This window comes from Capra hircus, chromosome 18 (assembly GCF_001704415.2).
Source record: "Capra hircus breed San Clemente chromosome 18, ASM170441v1, whole genome shotgun sequence".
In the NCBI taxonomy this organism is placed as follows: domain Eukaryota; kingdom Metazoa; phylum Chordata; class Mammalia; order Artiodactyla; family Bovidae; genus Capra; species Capra hircus.
Window position 1 is genome coordinate 46,910,855 of NC_030825.1, and position 12,875 is coordinate 46,923,729.

General features: G+C 45.7%; 1 pseudogene; it reads left to right on the forward strand.

Annotated features, from left to right (window-relative positions):
* Positions 834-1,803, forward strand: LOC102171457 (annotated as a pseudogene).

Sequence of the window (12,875 nt, forward strand, 5' to 3'; positions counted from 1 at the left end):
AGATTAGGAGAGGAAAAAGCCACAAGCAGGTCAAGTAGAATTTGGAAATACTCAGAGATAGTCTTGGGGTTACCCAGTCTTCGTGAGGAACCACAGTTCACACAGCCATTCACTGACTGACAGAAGTTGATTGAGCCCCTGCTGTGTGTCGGGCACAGTTCTAGGTACTTAACACAGAGGACCGCACAGCCCTCACACAATGTCCTTTCTTTAAAAAAAATTTTTTGTTTGTTTGTTTATTTGTTTTTGGCTGCTCTGGGTCTTTGTCACTGTGAGGGGGCTTTCTCTAGTTGCAACGATTTGGGGCAACCGACTCTTCATTGTGGTGATTTCTCTTGTTGTGGAGCACCCGGAGGCAGGCGAATCTTCCCAGACCAAGGATCGAACTCGTGTCCCTTGCATTGGCAGGCAGATTCTTAACCACTGGACCACCAGAGAAGTCCCCCTTTCTATTGGGGACTTGGAGACCTCAAAACTTTTCCTGTGGGAGCTTCTGAGACATCAAAATTCTTAAGACTGTCTCTCTCTCTCAATTTGCAGGGCGGAAATGAAGAAGAGGAAGATTCTAAAGAAGTAATTTTCTTGGGTAACTCTGTTGTGTAGATTCTAAAGAAGTAATTTTGTTGTGAAGCAAAAAAGCACAATTTTGTTGTGAAGAAGGACAAGTTCTTTCTCCCTGACACACAGGAAGAAGAAGAGTGTTCCCTCTGCAGGGTAGGCAATAATCCCTTAGTGAAACACAGAGGGGAGATGTAAAGAGTCTGATTCACCTTGATTTGGGGCTAGGAGACTCAGCGAGAATTCTGACAGCATCTTTTGTCTCTTCAGGAAGGATGGCCCCAAGTCCCCAAAACCTGGGACTTCTCCTTGTCTACTTTCTATCCTTCCTCTTCGGTCTCCCTGCCAACATCCTGGCGCTGTGGGCCTTTGTGGGGCGCGTGCGCCAGCCCCACCCCGCACCCATCCACATCCTCCTGCTCAGCCTGACGCTGGCCGACCTCCTGCTGCTGCTGCTGCTGCTGCCCTTCAGGACGGCTGAGGCTGCGCATGATTTCACCTGGCCCCTGGGGAACACGCTCTGTGCCCTCACAGGTTTCGGCTTCCACTGCGGCATCTCCTGCAGCACGCGGCTGCTGGTGGGCATCAGCGTGGAGCGCTACCGCAGTGTGGCTTTGACCGCGCAGCACAAGCTTAACCGCCGGCCCGTGTACGGAGTGATCGCTGCCGTGGCCATCTGGCTCTTGTCCTTCGGACACTGGAGCGTTGTGATCATTGTCCAGCACTTACCAACCAACTCGTCGCGGGAGGCCAACAGCCGCCCTGTCTGCTATGACAGCTTCACTCAAGAGCAGCTGCGCGTGCTGCTTCCGGTGCGGCTGGAACTGTGCCGCCTCCTCTTTTTCGTCCCCATGGAGGTCACCATCTTCTGTTACTGGTGTTTGGCGCGAATCGTTCTCTCCCACCCGCAAGGGGCGACCCGGAAGCGCTGGAGAGCCGTGGCGCTGGTTGTTGCGACGCTGTTCAATTTCCTGGTCTGTTTCGGGCCCTACAGCGTGTCTCACGTGGTGGGGTTCTTCCGTAAGACCAGCGAAAGGTGGCGGGTCTGCGCCGTGATGCTCAGCGCTCTCAATGCCTGCATCGACCCTCTGATTTTCTATTTCTCCTCTCAGCTGTGCGCAGAGCCTTTGATAAACGGCTACTGAGGCTGCAGAGCAGGGCGTCTCCCTGGTAGGGCACTGGAGGAGGAGAGCTGGACAGCCGGCTGCGGACACAGGAAATGGGAGCTTAGGTGCGGCCATATGAGACTAGATTTGCCAGCCTGGGTTACGATGTTTTGGGGAGAAGAGGGCTCAAAAAGGGGAACAATGAAACAGAACCAGGGCAAGTTCTCCTGTGCCAAGCTCAAGGCGCAAAGAGCAGTGGATCTCTTAAATCCAACTCATCCACTGGGTGAGGGTTTTCATTTTGTTCCCTGTGGTTTATGACATTTCCTCATTCGTGGCTAGTACTGCCTGTGGTAAGCTATAAGCCCTTTTATCCTGGAATATCAGAGCCGTGGAATTCCTTGCCAGTGTCTGTAAGATGGCAGAGTTCAGTAATAGGCATACCTCCTTATATTGTGCTTCCAAGATACTGTGGTTTCCACCATTTGAAGATTTGTGGCAGCTTTATATGGCCAACAAAGTATTTCTAAGAGCAATACTTTGCAAAGAGCAACAGAGTATTTCTAAATTTAAAAAGTGGGGTGTTTTTTTGGGGGGATGTAATGTTATTGTACAGTTTACAGTCTAAAGTGCGGTATAAGCTTTTGTGTGCGTGTGTGTGCGTGTATGCTCAGCTGTGTCCAACTCTTCGTGACCCTGTGAACTGTAGCCTGCCTGGCTCCTCTGTCCTTAGGATTTTTCAGGCAAGAGATACTGGAGTGGGTTGCCGTTTTCCTGCTCCAGGAGATCTTCCAGACCTAGGAATTGAACCCACATCTCTTGCATCTCCTGCACTGGCAGATGGATTCTTTACCACCGAGCCACCAGGCACTGAAAACCAAAATATTCATGACTGACTTGACTGCAACATTCACTTTATTGCAGCGATCTGGCAACAAACCTGCCACATTGCCAAGGTATGCTGTATCTACTACAGAATTCTTTAGCTTTATCTTTGGCCCTGAATCAAAAGTGGGTGATTTCCACATGTTGGGTCTAAACATCCAACACAGGCAGAGGTCTACAGAGCAGGATAAGATGCTGCCTGTGAGCCCTGACTAAAGCAATTGATGGCTCATGTCTATAATGGGCAAGAAAAAAAGTCCTTGAGAGAAAAGTCAGTGGTGGTGTGAAGAAACTTGAGTCAGGATACTTCTTAGTAGTTATGTCTTATTTTCAATCCCCAAATGGTGTATTTATATGCTTTTTTTTCCTTGATCAGTCTTGCCAGAGGTCTATTAATTTGTCTTTTCCAAAAACCCAGCTTTTCTCTGGCATTTATCTCTGTATTCTATTTCATTAATGTCTTAATTTTATCTTTATTGTTTCCTTCCTTGTACTTTATTGAGTCTTTTCAGTTGTTCCTTTTCTTACTTTTTAAGGTTGGATACTCGTTTATTTTAGCCTTTGTCCTTTGCTAATGTAAGTATATAAGGCTATTGCTTGCATGTGTGCTAAATCGCTTCAGTTATGTCTGACTCTTTGTGACCCTGTGGACTTGGACTGTAGCCTGCTAAGAATACTGGAGTGGATTGCCATGCCCTCCCCCAGGGGATCTTCCCGACCCAGTGATCAAACCCACGTCTCTCATGTCTCCTGCTTTGGCAGGCAGGTTCTTTACCACTAGTGCCACCTGAGAAGCCCCATATAAGGTTATTAATTTCCCTCAATGAAGGAGCCTCAGGAGATGCCGGTTCAGTCCCTGAGTCAGAAAGATTCCCTGGAGAGAGGAATGGCAACCCACTCCAGTATTCTTGCCTGGAGAATCCCATGGACAGAGGAGCCTGGTGGACTACAGTCCACGGGGTCACAAAGGTCAGACACGAATGAAGCAACTTAGCAGGCACATAAGAGCACTTTTAGGGAGATGCCGCAATTTTGATTTGCAGAATTTTCATTATTTTGGGTTATAAATAGGCTCTAATTCCCACCTAATTTTCTTTTCTTTGACTCCTAGGTTTAGAAATGATTCTTAATTTTCAAGCATATGAATTTTAATTGACCCTATTATTACTCATTGCTAAGTAAATCACACTGCCATCAGAGAATACTATTTTAATAGTACCAGTTCCTTGAAATTTGTTGAGAATTGTTTTTTGGTCTAGAATATAGTCTATCTCATGTTCCATTTGTGAAAAGAATAAAGGTTCTGAAATTGTTGACGAGTTCTCTCTATACACTTTACATCAAACTTGTTAATTTGGAATGTTCAGATCTTTATAACCTTTATTTACTTTTGTCTGATCTATCAGTTGCATGGAAAGGTGGCTTACAGATTCCTTCTATGACAGTGAATTTGTCTATTTCTCCCTGTAGTTCAGTCTTCTGAGAATGTTGAATGTCTTTCAACATTAATTTGCCTTAAAATCTATTTTGTCTGATATGAATACAGCTGCACCAATATGCGTTTTTTTCTTCATAGTATTTGCCTAGTACATTTTCACCCATCCTTTTCTTTTCAAACTCTCAATATCCTGATGTTTTAAATGTGTCCTTTATAAGCAACACATACAGTAGCTGGATTTTCTGTAATCCAGTCCTATGATTCAAAAGTATTTGTCTTTTAACTATATCCTTTCATTCATTCATATTTATGTCATAATTAATCTCCAATATATTTGGATTTACTTCTGCCATCTTATTTTTAAACACTTTCATTGAAGTATACATACATACTGAAACATACGTGCATATCACGCATGGCCTGATAATAAGTGTACTGGCCAGATGAATTGTCACCATGAACATATTCAAACAAAAAAAAAAAAACACCTACCATCTTATTTTGTGCTCTCTGTTTTCCTCATATTTTAATATTTCTTTTTTTTTCTTCCCTTGCCTTCCTCTGGGATTAAGTTGGGTTTTTTCCTTTTGTTTTATTTCCTTTCATTTCTCATATCATTCTCATATTGATTTCTCACATTACTGATTTGAAATTATATGCTCTGTCTTTATTATTGTACTGATTATTTCAGATATTTTCATATGTTAGGAGTGCCTTAGGGTAGGGAGAGACTGCCCACTCTAGTATTCTTGCCTGGAGAATGCCACAGAGGAGCCTGGCAGGCTACAGTCCATGGGGTTGCAAAGAGTTGGACACAACTGAGTGACCTTCACTTTCACTATATTGATCTAAACTATAGATAGGATTTCTGATTTGAGAAGTTGTATTAACTGGAGGAAGGGAAGGCTCAATACTAATTCTATTTGCCAGTGTCATCCTGAAAAAAAAAACTGTACATTTGATTTTTTTTTTTTTTTTTTGGTCAACAAAGATTAAAGAAAGCTCATCAGGGTAAAAGTCCTGAGCACACTTAGTGTCCTTTATTTGGGGGGGGGGTTCACAGAGCCCCAGTTAGAGCCCCAGTTTTGCAGTCAGAGTACTCAACAACATCTAGTTCATATAATCTAGTTCAATGTAACGACTGCCGCACCTGCTGATAAATAATTCCTGGAGCATTGTGTTAAGGGGAAGGTTTGAAGATACCATTAGCAATACCATATCTCAGCCCTTTCCGGTTTTCAGGTTAATGGTGCGGAGGGTGTGCTTCCACAGGAAAGGAAATCAGGTCACTTGGTTTATGTAAACTCCTGTGAGAGCTCGGTCTCTGAACTGGGCTCAAGATACCACCCCCACGACGAGCACTCCACGACCTTGAAACACATGCCGTTTTGACAATAATACCTTGCTAACTGCTGTCATTTGTGTCACGTTAAACAAATACTGTTTTGCAAAGATAAAATTATATTAAACATGTATTTTCAAGCCATCCACGCCATCCTACCTTCATACTATCCTGTGATTCTCACCTGCTCACCTGGCAGAGGCTCTGCTCCCACCCCTACTTGGGTGGAGACCTGCTGGCTTACGGAAGTCCACCGAAGAGCCCAGGTCTAGCATTTACAACTTCACTGCCAGGAGGAAACTCCGCTACAGGGGCCGGGCGCAGAGTGATAAGAGGGAGGCAGGGAAGAGCAAAATGATTTGTGGACTTGAAGACTTTCCACCAGCATAGCAATGGTACTTTGAACATCCCTGTGCGTGTCTTTTTTGTGCGCTTGTGGGAACATTCCTCCAGGGAGGGAAATACTGGGAGCATTAGCATCTGCATTTTCAGCTTCAACAGAAACTGCCAAACTCTTTCCAAAGTGATAGCATAAAGCCAGCTCTTTCAAAGAAAAGGCTGGCAGAAGCCCCTGCTACCGTGACCACCTTCCCAGCAGCTCTTCTTCTGACGCTGGCCCTGTAGTCGATGCACAGTCGGGAGTGGGAGGGAACAGACCAGGTATGTGCTACTTGCCAAGAGGAAAATGAGCTCAAATGAGGCCTGAGACCCTCAAAGTGACCCAGTGGAGTGGCATATGCTCCAGATATACACATGGCAGGTACATGTAAATGGACAATGTGTGTATGTCCATATATTGTACATCTTACACATGGGCAGGACTTTCCAGGTGGCTCAGTGGTTTAAAAAAAAAAAAAATTCCTCCAGCCAAGCAGGAGACTCAGGTTCAATCCCTGCGTCAGGAAGATCCCTTGGAGAAGGAAATGGCAACCCACTCCAGTATCTTTGCCTAGGAAATCCCATGGACAGAGGAGGCTGGAGGGCTGCTGCTGCTAGGTCACTTCAGTCGTGTCCGACTCTGTGCGACCCCGTAGACGGCAGCCTAGCAGGCTCCTCCATCCTTGGGATTCTCCAGGCAAGAATGCTGGAGTGGGTTGCCATTTCCTTCTCCAATGTATTTGTGAAAGAATTGGACATAAGGACTAAACAGCAACAGCATGGGCAAGGTGGGGCAGAGAACTTCTTTAGGCCCTTAGGGTAAAGAAGTGGTCTGTCTCCCCATTCCTCATCTTTCTTAACCAAATCCAGACTTTCAGGAACATTACAGGAGAGCATATACAGAATCTAGAAAAATGGTACTGAAGAATTTATTTACAGGGCAACAATGGAGAAACAGACATAGAGAATAGACTTATGGACATGGAGAGAGGGGAGAAGAGGGTGAGACGTATGGAGAGAGTAACATGGAAACTTACATTACCATATGTAAAATAGCCAATGGGAATTTGCTCTATGGCTCAGGAAACTCAAACAGGGGCTCTGCATCAACCTAGATGGGTGGGAAGGGGAGGGAGATGCGAGGGAGGTTCAAAAGGGAGGGGATATATGTATACCTATGGCTGATTCATGTTGAGGTTTAACAGAAAACAACAAAATTCTGTAAAGCAATTATCCTTCAATAAAAACCAAACAAAAAAGGTAGAATAACCTGGTTAATAACACAGATATGCAGATGACACCCCCTTGATGGCAGAAAGTGAAGAGGAACTAAAGAGCCTCTTGATGAAAGTGAAAGAGGAGAATGAAAAAGCTGGCTTAAAACCCAGCATTCAAAAAAACAAAGATCATGGCATCTGGTCCCATCACTTCATGGCAAATAGACCGGGAAACAGTGGGAACAGTGAGAGACTTTATTTTCTTGGGCTCCAAAATCACTGCAGATAGTGACTGCAGCCATGAGATTAAAAGATGCTTACTCCTTGAAAGAAAAGCTATGGCTAACCTGGACAGCATATTAAAAAGCAGAGACATTACTTTGCCAACAAAGGTCTTTCTAGTCAAAGCTGTGGTTTTTCCAGTGGTCATGTATGGATGTGAGAGTTGGACTATAAAGAAAGCTGAACGCTGAAGAATTTATGCTTTCGAACAGTGGTGTTGGAAAGGACTCTTTAGAGTCCCTTGGACTGTAAAGAGATCCAACCAGTCCATCCTAAAGGAAATCAGTCCTGAATGTTCATTGGAAGGACTGATGCTGAAGCTGAAGGTCCAATACTCTGGCCACCTGATGTGAGGAGCCGATTCATTTGAAAAGACCCTGATGCTGGGAAAGATTGAGGGCAGGAGGAGAAGGGGACGACAGAGGATGAGATGGTTGGATGACATCACTGACTCAATGGGCATGAGTTTGAACAAGCTCCGGGAGATGGTGAAGGGCAGGGAAACCTGGAGTGCTGCAGTCGATGGGATTGCAGAGAGTTGGACACGAATGAACAACAGCAACAACAACACAGTTAAATGTGGATGGCTGGTGAGGGCCAGAGGGTATTGCACAGAGGGAATGAGGAAAAAAAGAAGGTACAACCTGTTTGTAGGACATAAATTAACTTTAAAAATGTATTCCAATTTTCATTTGGCACAGACAAACACTGTTTGATTCCACTTATACAAGGTACCTAGAATAGTCAAATTCATAGGGTCAGAAAGTACACTGGTAGATGCCAGGATCCGTGGCATGGATATGGGGTGGGGAGGAGGAGTTAGTGTTTAACTGGGACGGAATTTCAGTTTAGGAAGGTGAAAAATTTGGAAGATGAATGATGGTAAGAGTTGTACAACAATGTGAATGTACTTAGTGCCACTGAGCTATACAGTTAAGTATGGTTAAATTAGTATGCTTTATATTATGCAACTTTCACCTCAATTAAAAAAAATTTTTTTTAATGTAGCTGAGGGCTTCCCTGGTGGCTCGGTGGTAAAGAATCTGCCTGCCAATGCAGGAGACACAGGTTCAATCCCTAATCTGGGAAGATCCCACAGGCCTCGGGGCAATTAAGCCCGTGGGTCATAACTACTGAGCCTGGGCTCTAGGGCACAACTACTGATGCCCAAGCACCCTGGAGCCCGTGCTCTGCAACAAGGGAGGCCACTGCAATGAGAGGCCTGCACACTGCAACTGGGGTAGCCCCCACTCACTGCACCTAGAGAAAAGCTTGAGAGCAGCCAAGAAGACCCAGCACAGCCAAAACTAAATAAATGCAATAATTTGTAAAATAGTAGCAGAGAGGTGTTTCTCCCACATTCCGTTGTTTATACTGGAGGTACATCTGATCTGAGAAGAAATGGTGCCCAGAAGAAAATCTTGGTCCTAGAGGAGAAAATCTTGGTCCAGGTTGACAATGGAGTAGAAGGAAAAAAAGATGCTGGGACTCTGAGGGTGAATCTAGGGGGTGGGGATGGGGGTCAAGTGTCCTGGTTCATGGGGATGAGAATGTAGCCTGTTGGTTCTAGACTATATGACGTGGGCTATGACCAGGCATATTTTCTATAGAACCACCTGGTCGCTCATGTATTTATGTGTCTTTCTCAAATGGCTTCCAAGGAAACTGGGGTCACCTTGGATCTATATGCTTGAAGCAGAGAAGAGGTGGGGAAAAGGCAGAGGTCGTACGGAGTCAGGAGATGGGGCACTGGGAGTCAGAATCAGAAGCACTACCTGCACACAGAGACAGGTTGTGTCACGACCCCAGCCCTCTGGGGGATAGTTCGACACATGGCCCCGCTTTCTTCTTTAGGTGCGCATGTGTCTAGGGATTCTAGAGTGGTTTTGTGAGACAGGGATGAGGAACAGCCAGTTCAACTGGATTCTATCTAGGGAAAATAACCAAACAGGGAGTGTGGCCAGGAGCAGAGAAAGGAGTACATCAGTCAGTTGTCACTCTGCTGCTGCTGCTGCTAAGTCGCTTCAGTCCTGTCTGGTTCTGTGCGACCCCATAGACGACAGCCCCCCAGGCTCTGCAATCCCTGGGATTCTCCAGGCAAGAACACTGGAGCGGGTTGCCATTTCCTTCTCCAGTGCATGAAAATGAAAAGTGAAAGTGAGGTCGCTCAGTCATGTCCAACTCTTTGCAACCCCATGGACTGTAGCCTACCAGGCTTTTCCGTCCATGGGATTTTCCAGGCAAGAGTACTGGAGTGGGATGCCATTGTGTCCAACTCTTTGTGACCCCATGGACTGCAGCACATGGCTTAGCTGTCCTTCACAAAACCCTGGAGCTTGCTCAAACTCATGTCCATTGAGTTGGTGATGCCATCCAACCCTCTCATGCTCTGTCGTCCCCTTCTCCTCCCACCTTCATTCTTTCCCAGCATCAGGGTCTTTTCCAATGAGTCAGTTCTTCTCATCAGGTGGCCAAAGTGTTGGAGCCTCAGCTTCAGCATCGTCCTTCCAATGAATATTCAGGACTGATTTCCTTTAGGATGGACTGGTTTGATATCCTCGCAGTCCAAGGGGACTCTCAGGAGTCTTCTCCAATACATGAACAAACTCATATGCAAGTTCATTTCAAATGATTAGCTCAGGAAAATATGTAGAACAGGACACCTGAACTATGAAAGCAGAGCCACATCTGGAAGACTAATCATGGCTTGGAAAGATGAATGAGATTTGTGGGAACAGAGTTTTGGGGGAAATAGAGAGGGCTGAGTGGCTTGAGAAAGAGCTCAACCTTTGACCTTCCTCTTCCTGACACATCACAAGTTCAAGTGTAAATGTCCTGGGAGATCCTGAGAGGGCAGAAGCACCTGTGTCTCTGTGCCTTAGTCCACTAGTTGGGAGATGTCCCTCCAGGGCTGAACTCAGAGACATCTGCTTGGGAATGGGATGAGGCTTATCACCCCAAACACCAAGCAAGCCCTAGGAGATGGCACCCTAAAATCTGATCCAGACAAGGAAGAAGATGAGAGGCTTAAGTGACGGCAGGGTCACCCAGTAGGAGACCAAGGTGAGGAGTTCATGGCCAGTGAACGGGTGACGCCAGAAGAGTAAAGGTCAAGAAAACTGAGTGACTGAGTGAAGACGTAAACTGGTGGACAGATTACACAAGTTAAGGTGGGGAGGTCCCAAGCAGAGCTGGGCTTCCTTGTCTGAAAGAAACACCCTGGTATCTAACTGATCTAACAGTCCTCGCCTCTGTGCTGAGCCTGTTTCCTGTGGTCATCTGTGAGTGGATCCCTGGAGTCTGGCCTGCCAAGCTTCCTTCCTTCATTCTGCTGGTGACAACACCCCACTCTTTCTTAGTCAACCACTCCTTCTCCACTCTCAGTCCATGTGGCAGGGGGTAGGGAGTTGGGGGTAAAAGACGGGCCCCAACCGGGCTGCAGGGGAGGGCATGTCACCCAGACTCGGGTTCATGCCCAAACCAGTCCATCCAGAGTCAATCATTTCTAGATTCTTCTAGAATGATTTGGAAAGAAGCACACTCTTTCCACAGCGTTGTTAGGCTGGAAAAAATGTAATCCTGGAGCTTCAGAGAGCTGTCTTTGGGAAGGTTCTGCCTGAGAATGAAGCTGGCAAAGAAAACTGAGCTGAAACCTGGAGGCAATTGACCAGCAGCTTCATTTAAGCACCTGGATCTAGCCATTTCTGAAGCTACTTTGCCACAGACTCTTCAGTTCTACAGCCCCAAATTCCCATTTTTGCTTAATCAGCCTGGGCAAGTTTCTGTCACCTGGAATCAAGATATTAACACAAACAGTAAACAGTTTGTAACTAATAATAAGGAATATTTCTGAAATATATCTTTTATGATATTTTTAAATAAATTAGAGGAGATTTGAGGCTATATCTCATAATTTCACCAACTCATTTGCATTTTGACATGCAAAGATTAGAGGGACAGCGTATGGACAAGGAACGGCATGTAGTTCTAGGTATGTTGGGGGCTGCCTTAGCTGCTTTCACAGGTCACATGCCTGGTTAACAACAAGAACTAAAATTAGAAGAAATGTGCTCTGCAGTTTTAAAAGTATTTCTATGGCTCAACTCATATGATAATCATTGAAGTTGGTTTCTTATGCCTCCTACATAAGCAAGGACTCCAAGTTCCAAAGAAGCTAGATGCCTTCCTCAAAGATACACAGCCAGACAGTGGTCATGCCTGGACCAGAATCTAGGTTGATCCTCCATGTCCAGGGCTCCTTTTATTCCACCAGCTTTCTGAAAAGTCAGGAGCTATTGGGAAGAACTCAGAGACAGGAGTACAGAATTTTGTTCAAAAGCAGCTTGGTATGGTGCAAGGAAGACTATAGGGCTAAATGTTTGGGGACTTCCCTGGTGGTCCAGTGGTTGAGACTCTGCTTCTACTGCAGGGAGCACGGGTTCTATCACTGGTCAGGGAACTAAGATCCCACATGCTTTGGGGCATGGCCAGAAAAAGAGGATTGGGGGCTGAATGTTAGGATCCTGGGAGGGGAACTGAGTCTTCTGGGGCCTCTGTCAACAGGAAGCATGAATAAGAACTTTCTGTGGACTTGGCACTGTTCTAAAAGTCTCATGTGCTCCCCAAAGGCTCTCGCTGCAGGGCTTTGGGAAGACAAAGGACCACTTCCTTCTTCAGAGATGGAGACAACTGCCCACATTCTCGGAGAAGGCAATGGCACCCCACTCTTTTCCAGTTCTTTTCCAGTACTCTTGCCTGGAAAATCCCATGGACAGAGGAGCCTGGTAGGCTGTGGTCCATGGGGTTGCAAAGAGTCGGACACGACTGAGCAACTTCCCTTTCACTTTTCACTTTCATGCATTGGAGAAGGAAATGGCAACCCACTCCTGTGTTTTGCCTGGAGAATCCCAGGGACGGGGGAGCCTGGTGGGCTGCCGCCTATGGGGTCACACAGAGTCAGACACGACTGAAGTGACTTAGCAGCAGCAGCAGCAGCCCACATTCTTATTTGTCTGCCCTTCATTCTCTCATTCAACTGTATTTACAGAGTATCTGCTCTGATTCAGGACTTGCTCAAGGTTGGGGAATGCTACTGTCAACAAGACAGAGAAGCTACTAGCTTGCACGAGGTTTACATTCTGGAAGTGCGGTGGAGTTGGAGGATCCCTTCAGGTCTAGCGTGCGGACTCTCCCGGGATGAGACGAACTATAAATGATTACTATGTGACCAAACTAATAGAAGTCTCCAGATAGTTAATGAAGTTGTTTTGATAGCATAAGTGTGGCCTCCTCCTCCTTGTTTCCGAGCCAAGGGCAGGGATTGAAAGGCAGCAAATAAAACAAAAACAAAACAAAACAAAAATCTTTGTTTGCCTGACCTAAAAGTGTGCCTGGGTATGCATTTCTATTTGCTGTTCAGCCGCTAAGTCGTATCTGACTCTGTGACCCCCTGGACAGCAGCATGCCAGGCTCCTCTCTCCTCCACTGTCTCCCAGAGTTTACTCAAACTCATGTCCTTTGAGTTGATGAAAAGCTTTTACTGGGAGCAATATAAAACCAAGACTGTGACTTGAGTAGCACCTCTCAGTCACCAAGAACTGGTGACCATAAACATAAACAAAATGATTTCAGATTTTGGTAAGACACAATGAAGAAAATCAAACAGTATC